The sequence below is a fragment of the Zingiber officinale genome, chromosome 1B (genome assembly GCF_018446385.1).
Source record: "Zingiber officinale cultivar Zhangliang chromosome 1B, Zo_v1.1, whole genome shotgun sequence".
Taxonomy (NCBI): Eukaryota; Viridiplantae; Streptophyta; class Magnoliopsida; order Zingiberales; family Zingiberaceae; genus Zingiber; species Zingiber officinale.
This window is the reverse complement of record NC_055986.1, coordinates 120,986,451-121,002,847: the sequence shown is the minus strand read 5'-3', so window position 1 is coordinate 121,002,847 and position 16,397 is coordinate 120,986,451.

Below are 16,397 nucleotides of genomic sequence, written 5' to 3'. Positions count from 1 at the left end.
ACCCTGCAGGTGGACTTAGTCCGACATGACGATAAGGTTGAGTGGTACTATTCTTGGATGAAGATATTAATTAAATGAATTGTCAGTAACTCACTTAATTAGTGGACATTTGACATCTTAAACACAGGGAGACTAACACACTCATAATAAGGAGCCCAAAAATGTAATTTGGGATTGGTGCGATAGTTCAATAATAGTTCTCTAGTGGAATGAATTATTATTAATAAAATTAAGTTGTGTGTTCGGGGCGAACACGGGATGCTTAATTTTATCGGGAGACCAAAACCAATTCCTCCTCTCGGTCCCTATCGTAGCATCTTATTTATAGAGTACTATACCCACCTATACCCACCTTCATACCCATGATAAGGGGGTTGGCCAAGCTAGCTTGTGGTTCAAGCTAGGGCCGGCCAAGCCTTGGTTCATGGGTGGCCGACCCTAGCTTGAACCCAAGCTTAGGTGGCCGGCCCCCATTAAATTTAAAAGAATTTTAATTTTAAAATTTTCTTATGTGGAAGATATAATTTATTGGAGAGAATTAAAATTAAAATATCTCTTCTACAAAAGATTAAGAAAAGAGATTAGATCTCTTTCCTTATTTGTAGATAGGAAAAATATTTTATTTTTTCTCTATGTAAATTATTCACATGTTGAAAATTTAAAATTATAGAAATTTCTTTTTATCAACCATGAAGGAATTTTAAAGGGAAATTTTATTTTTTAAAATTTTCGAAGACAAATAAGGAATTTTTTAATTGTTGATTAAAAATTATCTTGTTTGCTCTCCATGAGGTGGCCGACCATGATGAATTGATTAGAAAATTTTATTTAATTTTTCTTAATTAATTGTTGTCAAGGAAAGTTAAGGAAATTTTATTGTAATTAAATTTCCTTATTTACCAAAGCTAAGGAATATAAAAGAGGGGGTTGGGGTGCCTTCATGAGACACAACCTCTATTATTTTCTCCCTCTCTTCCTCTTTGTGGTGGCCGAAACCCTTCTTTGCTTGGAGCTCTTGTGGTGGCCGGATATTACTTGGAGAAGAAGAAGAAGAAGGAGAGAAAGCTTGCATCCCTTGGAGCTTGGTTGGTGGAAAAAGTTCTTCATCCTTGGATTTTGGTGCTTGGCCGAAACTTGAAGGAAGAAGAAGAAGGTGCTAGGTGGTCCTCATCTTGGAAGATCATTGCCCACACAACGTCCGAGGTTAGAAGAGGAATACGGTAGAAGATCAAGAGGTCTTTCTAAAAGGTATAACTAGTATTTTTCCTTTCCGCATCATACTAGTTATTTTAGGAAATAATACCAAATACAAGAGGCATGCGATTCTAGTATTTCGAATTTGTTTTCGATGTTGTGTTCTTTTGTTTTTTCTTTTCCTTGTGATTTGATTGTTCTTTTCGGTTGACCTAAAGTTATTTAAGGAAATTAAATATTAACTTTCCTTAAAAGGCTTTGTCTAGTCGGTGGTGGTTGTTCCCATATCCAAGAAGGTCATGTGCCTCGCCACGTCAGTACTGGGTGCCAATTTTGGAAACTAATATTTAATGAAATTAATAACCTAGGTGATTTGGATCGAACGTGTTAAGTTCCGTAGGAGATCCGAGTCTAAACCTAAAAGAACAAATAGATTAAATTTTGGATCAAACGTGTTAAGTTTCGCAGGCGATCCAAGTTTAATTTAAAAGAACACATGGTAGCTAGGAAAAGGTTCAGACCTTTGTACAAAATTTTTGTACAGTGGAACCATTAGGTTTTCCGAGTAGCAACCAACAGTCGGCCCTTCTCTTTCTCTTCTCCCTTTGTTTTCTTCTCTTGAGGTCGGCGGCACATCAAGCTCCATCTTCTTGTGGCCAGTTTACTTGGAGAGGAAGAAGAAGAGAAGGAAGTTTCCTATTTTGGCTTTCCTTGGGTAGCCGAAACTTGTAGGCAAAGAAGAAGGCTCGGGTGGATTTCATCTTGGTAGATCGTCGCCCACACGACATCCAAGAGGAGGAGAGGAATACAACAGAAGATCAAGAGGTCTTTAAGATACAAAGAAAGGTATAACCAATTATTTATTTCCACTGCATAATTAGTTTGTGTTCTTTGTATGGATCCTGAAATACCAACACAAGAGGCTATCGATTTTATGTTTCAATTTTGTATTTCGATTTTGTGTTTCTATTGTGGTCTCTATAATTAAACCTAAGGTTACTGTAAGAAGTTTAAATATTCAATTTCTTTGAAAGACTTTGTCTAGGAAGTGGTGGATGATCTCATATCCAAGAAGGTCGAGTGTCTCGCCATGTTTAACCTAGAAGCCAATCTTTGAAATAGATATTTAATCAACTTCTGTAATATGTTTTAACTTCTGAAGAACACATGGGTTGAACTTGAAGTAAAAAATGTTAAGTTCCGTTTCCAATCCAGGTTTAATTTATGAAGAACAACTTGGATTAATAATGTTAAGTTTCGTTTACAATCCAAGTTTAACTTCTGCAGAGCACATGGGTTGCTAGGAAAAGTTCTTTTCTTGTACAATTTTTTGAACAAGGGAAACAGAACGAAATTCCAAGTAGCATCCAACATGATTTTTTTTTTCGTTGTCAATTTTGCAACAAATCTTTTTTTCTTTGTCGCCAAATTGGAACCAAATTTAGTGACGAAATATTTTTTGTTGTAGATTTGTGACAAATTAGTTTGTTCCTAAATTAGTTGATAATTTGCAAAATATTTATTTTTGTTGCAAAATCCGTCACAAATTTGGGATAAAAATTATTCGTTGCAAATGTTCATCCCTACATGAGTGTTTTTTTGTAGTGTAATTCACAATAACATGTGCAACCTCAAAGGTACACCAACATGTTGTGGGAATAAGTACTTCATCACTTTTGTAGATGATAACATAAAATACTATTATATGTATCTTCTCAAAAGTAAGGATGAAGCTATAGAGAAATTTTCTCTCTATAAGAATGAGATAAAAAAAACCAGCTTAATAGAAAGATTAAGGTGGTTTGAAGTGACTGAGGAGGTGAATATGTGTTACGCAACCGCAAGTGCATGATTTCATCATCAGTAATAAAAAGATATCGAATCCACAGAGACTGTTGATTAAGCACTAGTTAACTTCGCATGGTGAATTATCTAGACAAACATAAGATGGTTGGAAAAGAGATTAAGAGAGAGAGAAGAGATGGTGGATCTTGAGAGGGGTTGAGCTAAGAGGATGTGAGAGATGGTTTGAGGTGCGATTCTAGGATTTTGGTTTCCTTGTGATGTTAGGCGATGTTACATAGATTGCTTAGTTTCTATCCTCTATGTTCATGCTCTTGTAGGAAGTTAGATGCATTACCGACTCTCCCTTGCAGTGGATAAGCTGGCATGATATCCTACTCCATGTCCTATGCTACTAAATGAAAGTGATTCCTATGAAGTCCATTAGTGGGGTAACCTGTCACTAACACCCCTCGGTCATACAATACAGAAACACACTAACACACAATAACATAGAAATAGAAATAGTGATTATGCCCGATCCACTACTTCCATATGGAGATATGCTTCTTCTTTCAAGGTGATACCTAGACGTTCGTTAGTGGGGTAGCCTGTCACTAGTGCCCCTCGATCATACGATCTAGGGTATCCCCCCTATGGGATTAACAATTCTACACAACCATTTGATAAAACATGAAAAATATATATATAAGCTTCACACACACATTTCATCAAATATGAACAAGGCATTAACAAGTCATTGAATAGAAACATGGCAAATCCACATACTTTTATATCTCCATCACATCACAAATACTCCCTAATCCTAGAAATGAGATTTACTCCATTGTAAAGGAAGAACATCCCCAAAACATTAAGTAAAACATACTTACAATCTTAGATGTGAGAAGAATGGGAAAAAGAGATGATTGTCGATATTTCCGATGTCCTGGAGATGCCTTCTTGCTCCAGAGATGGATGGATCATCAAGGGATGGAGGTGAATGAAGCTCTAGGGTTTCCCCCTAAGGGGGGAATCCTTCCCCAAGGAGAGGGACGAAGTCCCAAACTCAAGATGAGTCAAAGAATGAGGTTCTTGACCCTTTTATACCTCCTCCAAACTACCCAGAAAAACTAGGATTACAGGGGTCTAGTAAACTAGGGTTTTCACCCTTTAAACCAGGTTTTCTCATGATTCACCCTGAACTAAAGTTGTATCTCTTGAAATTATCTACAATCTAATATTTGTATCGAGCCCTGTCTCCAACCGAGCTAAAAGTTATGGTGGTTCAAAGTTTGGTCTGTAGTCTGGGCGGAGGTCCAGATGAACCTGCAGTTGGGAAGCACGACCGTGCCATTTAGCATGGGTAGAAAATGCTATCTCTCTGTTGGATCTGAATAAAAATTATAGATCTTGAAGTTAGCTACGTTTTAGTATAAAGATCATCCAAAAACTCCAACCAATCACAAAGTTATGTCTGTTTTACGATCAGTATATAATCTGCCCAAAATTCAGCACAGCTCTATTTTGACGTGGCACGACCCCATGGCACAACCATGTGGAATCCACATGGCCAGTTTCTTCTTGGCCTCGGCTCTGGTCACACGGCCGTGTGGATTCACACAACCTTACCCAACTTCCTCTCGGGTTGAGTCACACGACCATGTGGCTTACACGATCGTGGCCTTCTTCTTCACTGTTGGTCTCACACGGTCGTGTCTGTCACACGACCATAATCTTCTTCACCTTTGGAAAGTTGGCAAGGGGAGATTCACACGGTCGTGTCTTGATTTGCCTTTGGTGAGGACACGGCCGTGTGGGTCACACAACCTGAGCTTGTTTTCTTTCGGAGTTGCTCCCGTGTGCGTTTTGACTCTATTTTCGCTCCAATATGCGTCTTGTCAATAAAAATATACAAAGAGAAGATATTTGAATAGAATATAATGGAACTATGATATTATAATGAAATAAGGTGCAATAAACATAGATTATGCTAATGAAATATAAGTAGATATGCGCCAAAATATCCATAAAAGTGTATATAATCTACGCACATCAATATGTATCACTGTTTGCTGAGTTGTGTGTTGAACATGGGATCAGACATGAAATAATAGCTCCTTATACTCCTTAGCAAAATGGAGTTGATGAGCGAAAGAATCAAATTCTAATAGAGATGATGAATGCTCTTCTATTGAGCTCTGAATTGCCAGAGATCATGTGGGGGGGGGGGGTTGTCTTAGCAGCTAATTACCTTTTAAATAAGGTGCCCCAGAAGAAAATAGATAAGAGCCCTTATGAGTTGTCGAATGGAAGACAATCGTCGTACAAATATTTACGAATATAGGGGTGTCTTGCCTAAGATTTGGTGCCTAATCCGAAAAGAATTAAGATAGGACCAAAGGTTGTTGATTGCGTATTTATTGGATATGCACAAAACAACAGTGTTTATCAGTTTGTTGTGTATGAATCACAAATACCAGAGATACACAAGAAATCAATAATAGAATCGAGAAATGTCTTATTCTTCAAGCATGTGTTTCCGTATAAGACTCGAGAGGATACTAGCTCCTTAAAGTGGGCATATGAAACACAAGGTGAAGATGATGATGAGGAACCAATGGAGGTTGAGCTTAGACAGAGCAAAAGAGCTTGGGTAGAAAAATCCTATGGATATGATTTTATCACTTTCATGTTGAAAAGTGAGCCCTAAAGTTACTCAAAAGTTGTAGGCTCTCATGATGAACCTCACTAGAGAGAGGCAATTGCATCTAAGATGAAATCTATCTTACAAAATCATACTTGGGAACTTGTGGATCTTCCTTCAGGAAGTAAACCACTAGGTTGCAAGTGGATCTTTAAGAAGAAAATAAAATCAGATGACACAATTGATAATTATAAGGCCAGATTGGTAATCAAAGAATATCGACAATGAGAAGGCCTTGATTACTTTGATACATATTCTTTGGTATCGAGAATAACTTTCATTAGAGTATTATTGGCTATTACCGCTCTATGGAATTTCGAAATACATTAGATAGATGTAAAAACAGTCTTTCTAAACGGGGATTTAGAAGAGGAAATCTACATGAAGCAACCTAAGGGGTTTTCTGTGCCAGGACAGAAAAATAAGGTTTGTAGATTAATGAAGTCATTATATGGCTTGAAATAAGTACCAAAGCAGTGACATGAGAAATTTGATAGTGTCATAAAGGAATATGGATTCAAGATTAATGAATGTAATAAATATGTCTACATGAAAGTTACAGAGAATGACTACGTCATCTTGTGCTTATATGTAGATGACATACTTATCATTGGGAGTAATGATAAGATAATTAAATCCACTAAAGATATGTTGAACTCAAGATTTGACATGAAAGACATGGGTCTAGCTGATGTGATTCTAGGAATCAAAATTCTTAGAATAATAGAAGGACTTGTTCTTAATCAGTTCCATTACGTGGATAAAATTCTTGAGAAATTTACCAAGGTAATACTACGTTGGCACGAACGCTGATAGATATGAGTCAACATCTATCGAAAAATCAGGGCAAAAGTATCTCTCAGATAGAGTACTCTCGAGTGATTGGAAGTCTAATGTACCTGATGAGTTGTACATGACTAAACTTGGCCTACACAGTAAGTAAACTGAGTAGATACATGAGTAATCACAGTGTTGAGCACTGGAAAGGGATAACAAGAGTACTGAAGTACTTAAAGTATACTCATGAATATGGTCTATACTATATGAGATATCCTACTGTGATCGAAGGATACAGCAATGTAAGTTGGATATCTGACATAAAAAACTCTAAGTCTACGAGTGGATATATATTCACTCTGGGAGGTGCAACCATTTCCTAGAAATCTTCTAAGCAACCCGTAATAATCAGATCCATGATGGAATCTGAGTTTATAGCTCTTGATAAATGTGGTGAAGAGGTTGAATGATTTCGGTAATTCTTAGAAAATATTCCACGATGGATGAAACTTATGCCAGCAATTTGCATACATTATGATAGTCAATCAGTAAGTGGTCGAGCACAGAGCTATCTGTATAATGGTAAGTCTAGACATATACGTCGTAGATATAATACCATTAGACAACTACTCTCAATGAGAGTTTTCACTGTTGACTATGTGAGGTCAAAGGATAACCTAGCGGATCCGTTAACCAAAGGGTTAAATCGAGATTTAGTTGCGAGCTCAGCACGAGGAATGGGCTTGATGTCGTTGTTAGCGATCAGTGCAGAGGACACCCAACCTATGCTGACGGGAGATCCCAAGAACTAGGTTCAACGGAATAAATAATTTGCACTGACTAGATACACTGTGGGGGAACATCCCAATGAATCAGTGAAGGATGGAGGTTAAGCACATGACTTTTAATTATCCAAGAAGAGTAATATGGAATACTCTTAAGGGATCACCTATGTGAGAAAGAAGTGGAGCCTCTTCGAAGAGAATTGGAGGCACAATTCTTAGAGCTTCTCACAGAACTAGGATTGTTCATGGCCAAGAATGAACACACTCATGAGAACTAAGTTGTATCAAAGAGAGTCTTGGGTAAGATATGTCGATGCTTACATAGACGGCAGAATACTTCAAGGACATCACGTCTATTGTCAGCCAGTAAGCAAATAGATCCCACAAGGGAAGTTTCAAAGGGTAAAACCTACCTATCATATACTGAACTCAACTGCTGAATGCTATCACATATCCTATCTCTATTCATGTTTGGATTGTTGGATATATGCGAATGGAGAAGAGGTGGAAGAGCCATGGAGCTCCATTGTGAATGATAATTTAGTCTCACATTGGGAGCTTCAAGGCATGTTGGTTAGTTTACATTGATCCACATGTATTGAGGATGTGAACAAATACATGGGGAGAGACTCTCTCACACACGTGGGTACGCAGAGGGGTGCAAATCTAGGGCTCGGATTACACTGAACCATATTGACTCGTATGCGAGCACGACCTGCGCGTGTCGAATGCCAGACCAGTTGGGGCAAAATTTGCCCAAGCAGAACAACTAACATTTTACCAGGTAAACCTTTTTGATACTTGTGTAACAGATGCATTAAATAAAGATTAATGTAGCCGAGTGAAACGTTGGCATTTCACAGCTAGCGAATAATGATCTTTAAATGATCATTAACACTACCCATTTAACATTGTCGTTTGGTCTTCGGCTCTTATATAAGGAGGCTACGACCATAGGCAAAAGGTTACACACACGAAAGGCTAAATCTCCACCTATGTTCCCCTTCTCCTCTATCGTGCATTTCTTTCCGGTGGAGTGCCCATCATAGAAGTTGGGTATCTCTCAGTTCGCCGTGACCATCAGTGCTTGGTAGGAATCACGGTTCATTGTTGTATCCTGTGAAACAGAAGACCCAAGAAAATCTTGAAGGACAACCGAAGGTGGGGGTGAATCTGTTTCAAGGAAACTACGTTCGTCTCAAGCCTCAGTTCACTCAGTTCATTTATCCGGTCACTTTCTAGGCTTCGCTCAGTCGATCGCTTCGCTCTGTTGTTCGACCGCCCGATCACTCGGCAGTAACTCGCTCGGTAGAACCCTTTGACTCGCTTGACAGTAACTCTCTCGGTAGAAGCCTTCGATTCACTCGGCAACTAATTTGCTCGGTCGACAGCTATTTCACTCGATTGGTGCAATTTCCCTCGGTCGGCAGCTAATTCACTCGGCAGCCAATTTGCTCGGCAGCTAGCTCGCTCGGTCAGCTATTCTGCCCGGGCTGACTTGTATCCAGAGCCTACTTGGCCTCTTTTCCTGGTCGACCCCAGTTCGATCAGTCATCTACTCGCTCAGCTAATTCGCCCAGTCAACCTCTCACTTGACTAACTTGCTAGGTAGGCCTCTCGCCTAGCCTCTCGCTTAACTAATTCGCCCGGTCGGCTACTGTGAAGCTTGCGTTCGACATTTGGCAGACACCAGCCCCTGTTGGCAGCCTAAGATTACCAGCTCAGGTCATTTCAACATATAACTGGAATTTGAATTTGGTATATTTAAACTCAACTAAAGTCTCAAATATCTCCAGCATATTGTACAACACTGACTACCTTCCAAGGTCTTAGACAATCACACTCCTATGCAAATTCTCTCACAATTTTTCCCTAATATTCGAACCATAAATAATCGCACTTCTCGAGTCTTTAGTTGTCCCACTTTCGTTCATATGTCTAGCCACAACAGAGGTAAATTAGATCCAAGAACAATCAAGTGTGTGTTTGTTGGTGATTCTCCAACACAAAAAGTCTACAAGTGTTATCATCCACTTACACAAAAATTTTATATCTCTATTGATGTCACTTTTGAGGAAGGCTAATTATTTTTTCTCATCCTTATCTCCAAGGGAAATCTTGTTCTATTGAGGAAGATAAAGAAAAAAAATTTCTTATTCTTGATCTACCCAATTTAGGGCCTTACTTATCTCAGATCACCTTCATAGGAGCCGCCCCTACAACAAGAATTATTTCTATGCAAGTCCAAAACTCAACTCCTACTCCTAAAAATGAGGTATGCACAAACCCAATTTCTTCTCCTATTTCATCTATTGTGATTTACCTATTGCCTTTAGAAAAGGGATAAAAGAGTGTACTACTAAATATCCAAGATATTCATGGGCCAAATCAGTGTTCGTTCATAAATTATCTCCATCTCATAGAAGTTTCTTAGCAAATTTAAATGTCATCTCAATTCCTAATACCTTATTTGAGACTTTATCCAATGTTAAGTAGAGAGAATATATGAGAATAGAGATGGAGGTGTAGGGTTCTTTTGAGAGCATGAAACAAAACGAAATCAAAGCGGTAACCACTCACAGTGATCTCCCGAAGAAATCACCGAAGAACCGTCGGAGAAGTCGTTGTTGTTGTCGCTGAGAAGATCACCACTCGGAACCTCCTGGAACTTTTCCATGAACCAAATTTCAGCCTCTGGACGTTCTCTAGCGCTCTCTGATCACCTCACAACTTCGCTTGCCCCTCTTTGATCACCTTCGCATCACCTTCTGCTGCGCTCTTCTCCGATTACTTGGACGCTCCTTTTATAGGAAGGTCGAGGAAGACGAAGGGGAAAGGACGCCCCTTCGTCTCCTTGGCATTTGCAGCAACGAGATGTTTGCAGCAATGAAAGAGACGACCCTCTTCGTCTCCTATAACGCCCAACATCTCCCACTCGTCCAAGTCAATCCATAAGGTTATATGGTCACATAGACCATGTCAGTCACATATACTACAAGGTGATTATGTCACGAAGACCAGAACAAAATTAGTCACAAAGACCAAATAAGTCACGTAGACTTTATGAGGATCAAGTCACGAAGATCAGAGCAAAATTAATTAGTCACAAAGACCAAATAAGAACATCCATTCCATACATTAGGGAAAATGGTTCATGCGACAGCAAGTACACTGAGCATTCAACTGCTAAGAAGATTGTCACACCTTATTTAGTTGCTCCATAGAACGAATCAGAGACATAAATATCCATAGAATGAATCAGAGACATAAATAGCTTGCCTTTACCTCAGATTAAATTATTTATATCATTATGAACATCTCTAATCCCTCATATTGACTATATGTCAAGATCATGTTCAACATCTCCAATCAAACAAATTATTCATAATTACATTTTATGTACTAAACTAAAAATGTAACTGGTACCAGTGAATAAATATCACAGATGTAAATCAATCTTAATCTTCCTTTTTAGCTAGAATCTATTCATTCTAATTAGTCATTTTCCTAGTTATGCTCCATAGACCGAATCATCCATAGTCAATAGGATACATGCTAAAGTAGCAGACACTGATCAAAACTTCAAGTAGACAGCTAAATAGTCACTTAGGATAAGATTAAGATTAACTTATAATATCAAGGGTCTCACATAGTAGAGAAACAGGGATCCATTCTCCTACTACCCTTCTTGTCGTCATAGCACATGTGGTATGAATCACATGCTACGATGTTATTCTCTTTACTAAAAAGAGCGCATGTTTTTCCCAAATTTAACATCGTACAAATTTCGATCTAGACATACCTAATGTCTAATCCTGAATTCAACATATGAATTCTAATATGGCCTTTAAGCAGATTCAGTAAATGGTGGGTGCATTTACTCCAATCATTACACAAATGATCTCATCTTGACACAATTATCAAGGCGACCTTAACTTATGGGTTTGTCTCTATTTATAGCTACATAAGCTATCCCATAAGCAACGGTCTTACCTCTATTCATACTTAACAAATAGAGATGATTATCCATGTGAGTGGACCAATCTCAATCTGCCAACATGCTTATCGAGACTTTTATTCGAATGTAACAGAGACATATACACTAAATAGATCATGACATTTTTCATTTATCAAAATATCTTTACAATTAGTTATATTCTTTGAAGTCCCAAAGACTTCACATGTCCATGAAATGACTCTTTAGTCAATGGATTAGTAAAAGGATCAATAAGCATATTCCATGTAGGGATGTACTCAAGAATAATCTTTTCTTGTCAACAATATCCCTTACAAAATTATACTTAATTTCTATATGCTTGCTTTTGCTGTGATATTTGGGATCCTTGGAAAAAGCTATCACGGCTTGACTGCCATAGTACACTGTAACAAGACTCCCACTATCCTCAGCAATCTTCAGATGCTTCAGGAACCTTCTTAACCAGACAGCCTCTTGCACAACCATTGCACAAGCCACATACTCAGCTTCCATTGTCGACAAGGCTACACAAGCCTGATTCTTGTTGTTCCATGAGATGGCGCCACCATTCAACAAGAAGACATAGCCAGATGTGGATTTTCTATCATCAAGGTCCCCTACCCAATCTGCATCTGAGTAGCCACTTAGGCTCATATCTGATCCTTGGAAATAGAGGTAATAATCAGCTGTTCTTTTGAGATATCTGAATATCCTCTTCTCCGCTTTCCAGTGTCTCGATCCTAGGTTTGACTGGAAACTACTAACTAAGCCAACATCATAGCTTATATCAGGACGAGTACACAACATAGTGTACATCAAACTACTAATGGCACTAGCATATGGTTTTTTCTTCATCTCGGCTATTTCCTCAGGAGTCTTGGGATACATACTTTTGCTCAAGACAGTACCTTTCTCTATAGGCGTCTGTTCAATGTTGCAATCTAACATATTGAAGTGTTGTAGCATCTTAGTGATATAAGCTTCTTGAGACAAACCCAAAAGCCTCTTTAATCGGTCTCTAACTATCTTCACTCCTAAGATGTACTCTGCTTCTCCCATATTTATTATGTTAAATTGTGATGAAAGCAAACTTTTGACTTCTATCACACACTTTATGTCGCTTCCAGCTATTAGCATATCATCAACATATAATGATAAAATGGCAAACTTTCCTTTCTCCTTTCTTTGGTAAATACAATGATCCTCATTGACCATTTCGAAACCATAAGACAATATTACTTCATTAAATCTTATGTTCCATTGTCTTGACGCTTGCTTTAGCCCATATATAGACTTCCGAAGTCTACATACTCTTTTCTCTTGGCGTTCAGCAACATAATCTTCTGGTTGTACCATATAGATTTCTTTGTCAAGATTACCAGTAAGGAAAGCCGTTTTTACATCCATCTGATGTAATTTCATGTCATATTGTGCTACTATAACTAGGATGACACTTATTGACACAAACTTCACAACTGGGGAGACAAAGTCAATACCCTCCATTTGGGTATATCCTTTTACAACTAATCGAGCTTTGTATCGATTAATCGATCCATCTACTTTCCTCTTTACTTTGAGAATCCACTTATTCCCAATAGCCCTTCGGCCTGGAGAAAGATCGACTAAATCTCAAACTTGATTCTTTCTCATTGACTCCATTTCTTCATCCATTGTAATTTTCTATTCTTTTCTAACTAAGCATCTCAAAGCTTCCTCAACTGTTCGAGGTTCCTCATCATCAACTGGGAGAACCATCAAAGCCTCATTCTCAATATCAAACCTTCTCCGAGGATAATCTGACGACTACTTCTCCGAAGATTAGACTATTGAGAAACTAACTCATTCAGTGGCAAATTACTCCCACTCGATTGACTAGATTCAGGCATCTCCTGATCTGTTGATAAAGAAATATTATCCTCCTCCTCTATCTCATATAGAGGAATTGTCTTATCAACTTCACCTCGTGTTGGGAACTCAGTTTCAAGAAAAGTAGCATCTCTTGACTCTATTTCAGAGATGGTTCCATCTTGTCGCTCACCAATAAAAACATAACTCTTAGAAGTCTCAGAGTGTCTTATAAAGATACACTTCTTACCTCTGGGTTTTAATTTTCCATGTTTGTGAGTCTTATCATGAACGTAGGCAGTTGACCCCCAAGGTCTCAAATTACTTAAATCCGACTTTCTGCCTGTCCAACGTTCATGTGGGATAGATGGAACTGACTTTGAAGGCACTTTGTTAAGTATATAGGCCGCAACTGATAATGCATCTCCCCAATAGGAGATTGGAAAATTTGCCTGCGCCATCATAGACCTAACCATTTCAAGAAGAGTCATATTTCTTCTTTCAGCAACCCCATTTTGTTGTGAAGTTCCAGGGATAGTTAGCTGTCTAATAATCCCTTTCTCATTATACATTGTCTTGAACTGATCAGACAAATATTCACCTCCACGGTCAATGCACAAGGTTTAACCTTACGTTCCAATTGATTCCCAACTTCGTTCAAGTAACAAATAAAGCAATCCAATGCTTCATATTTGTGAGAAATCAAATACACATAACCAAAACGCGTGAAGTCATCAATAAATGTAATGAAATAAGAACTTCCATTTCTAGCCTTCATATTCATTGGACCACAAATATCCGAATGAATTAATTGCAATGGTGATTCAACCCTAATAGTCTTACCAAATGGTTTCCTAGTCGTCTTTCCAGCAAGACAATGCTCACATATAGATAAATTAATCTTAGCATGAGTGCCCAAAAGACCCTCCTTAGCTAATCTATTCATTCGTTCTTGTCCTATATGTCCCAATCTAGCATGCCAAATTTCATCATTAACATCAGCATCACTAGTAAGAGCAATGTTTGAAAAACAACCATCATTATTGTTGGTTAGTCCTAGGGAAATCATACCGGTTCCACTGTACAAAAATTTTATAAAAGTATCGAACCTTTCCTTAAATAACCTATTGTGTTCTTTAGAAGTTAAATTAGAAATCGCAGATGGAACTTAACATCATTGATTCCAAATTTAACTTATCTGTTCTTAATGGTTTAGATTTGAATCGCAAGCAGAACTTAACACTATTGATTCAAATCCACTTATGTTATTAAATCCATTAAATATTAATTTCTAAAATTGGCTTCCAGGACTGCATGGCAAGGCACACGGTCTTCTTGGATATGGGAGCAACCACCACCGCCTAAACAAAGTCTTTTAAGGAAAGCTAATATTTAATTTCCTTAAATAACTCTAGGTTTAACCAAAAAGAACAATCGAATCACAAATTTAAAAAATAAAAGAAAAGAAACACAACTTCGAAACAAATCTGAAAACTCTAGAATCATATGCCTCTTGTGTTTGGTATTTCCAAAAATAACTATACAAAGAAAACTAGTATGATGCGGAAAACAATTACTAGTTATACATTTCTTTGTAAGAAAATAACCTCTTGATCTTCTACCGTATTCCCCTTCTTATCCCGGACGTTGTATGGGCAACGATCTATTGCGATGAGAATCCACCTAAGCCACCTTCTTCTCCAAGCAAGATTCGGCCACCATAATTCTCCAAAAGAAGTAGAGGTCCTGCCACCGCCACCAAGCTCCAAGGGATGCTAGAAACAAAACCTCCTTTCTCTCCTTCTCCTAGCTAGAACCGGCCATCAACAAGAGCTCCAAGAGAAGATAAAACCGGCCACTAAAGAAGAAGAGAAGAGGAGAAGGAAAACCTCTAGGGTCGGCCACACCAAGGAAGAAAAGAGAGGAAGAAAAAGAATAGAGTTCTCTAGCCATGAAGGCACCTCTACCCCCTCTTTTATAATCCTTGGTCTTGGCAAATAAGGAAATTTAAATAAAAACTTCCTTAATTATTTTTTCATGAAAAGGAAAATTTATTTTAATTAAAAAATAATTTCCTCTTCTCAATTGTAATGGCCGACCACCTCTTATTTTCCATCAAGGAAAGTTTTAATTCACAAGAATTAAAACTTCCTAATTTGTTTCCGGGAATTTATAAAAAAAATTCTCCAATAATTTTTCCCTTCATGGTGGTTTGTAAAAAAGAAATTTTATAAATTAAAATCTTTCTTTTAAACATGTGGATGATTTCCAAAAAGGAAAGTTATCTCTAAAAATTAAAATCTCCTTTCAATCTACAAATAAGGAAAGATATCAAATCTTTTCTTAATCTTTTGTAGAAACTTATAAAAGGGAATATTTAATTTTTTAAACTCTCTTTTAAATCATGAATATGATTAAAAAAAGGAAAGTTTTCTTAAAATTAAAATCCACCTTTCAATCTATAAATAAGGAAAGATTTCAAATCTTTTCTTAATCTTTTGTAGAAAGCTATAAAAGGAAAGATTTAAATTTTAAACTCTCTCTTAAAACCATGATATCCACATAATAAATAATTTTAATAAAAATTCTTTTTTATTTTCTATGTGGCCTACCACAACTAGCTTGGACTCCAAGCTAGGGCCGGCCACTAATCTTGGCTCCATCCTTGGGTCTTGGCCGGCCCTAGCTTAGGCTCCAAGCTAGCTTGGACGACCCCCTTGAGTTGGGTAAGAAGTGGGTATGTGGTGGGTATAAATATCTTTATACAAGAGGCTACGATAGGGACCAAGAGGAGGAATTGGTTTTGGTCTCCCGATGAAATTAAGCTTCCCGTGTTCGCCCCGAACATACAACTTAACTTCATCAATAATAATTCATACCACTAAAGAATTATTATTGAACTACCGCACTAATCCCAAATTATATTTTGGGCTCCTTCTTATTATGAGTGTGCTAGTCACCCTGTGTTTAAGATGTCGAATGTCCACTAATTAAATGAGTTACTGACAACTCACTTAATTAATATCTTAGTCCAAGAGTAGTACCACTCAACCTCATCGTCATGTCGGACTAAGTTCACCTGCAGGGTTTAACATAATAATCCTTATGAGCTCCTCTTGGGATCATTCTCAACCTAGACTACTAGGACACAATTTCCTTCTATAATCAACAACACACACTATAAGTAATATCATTTCCCAACTTATCGGGCTTATTGATTTATCGAGCTAAATCTCACCCATTGATAAGTCAAAGAAATAAATACTAAATATATGTATTTGTTATCATATTAGGATTAAGAGCACACACTTCCATAATAACTAAGGTCTAG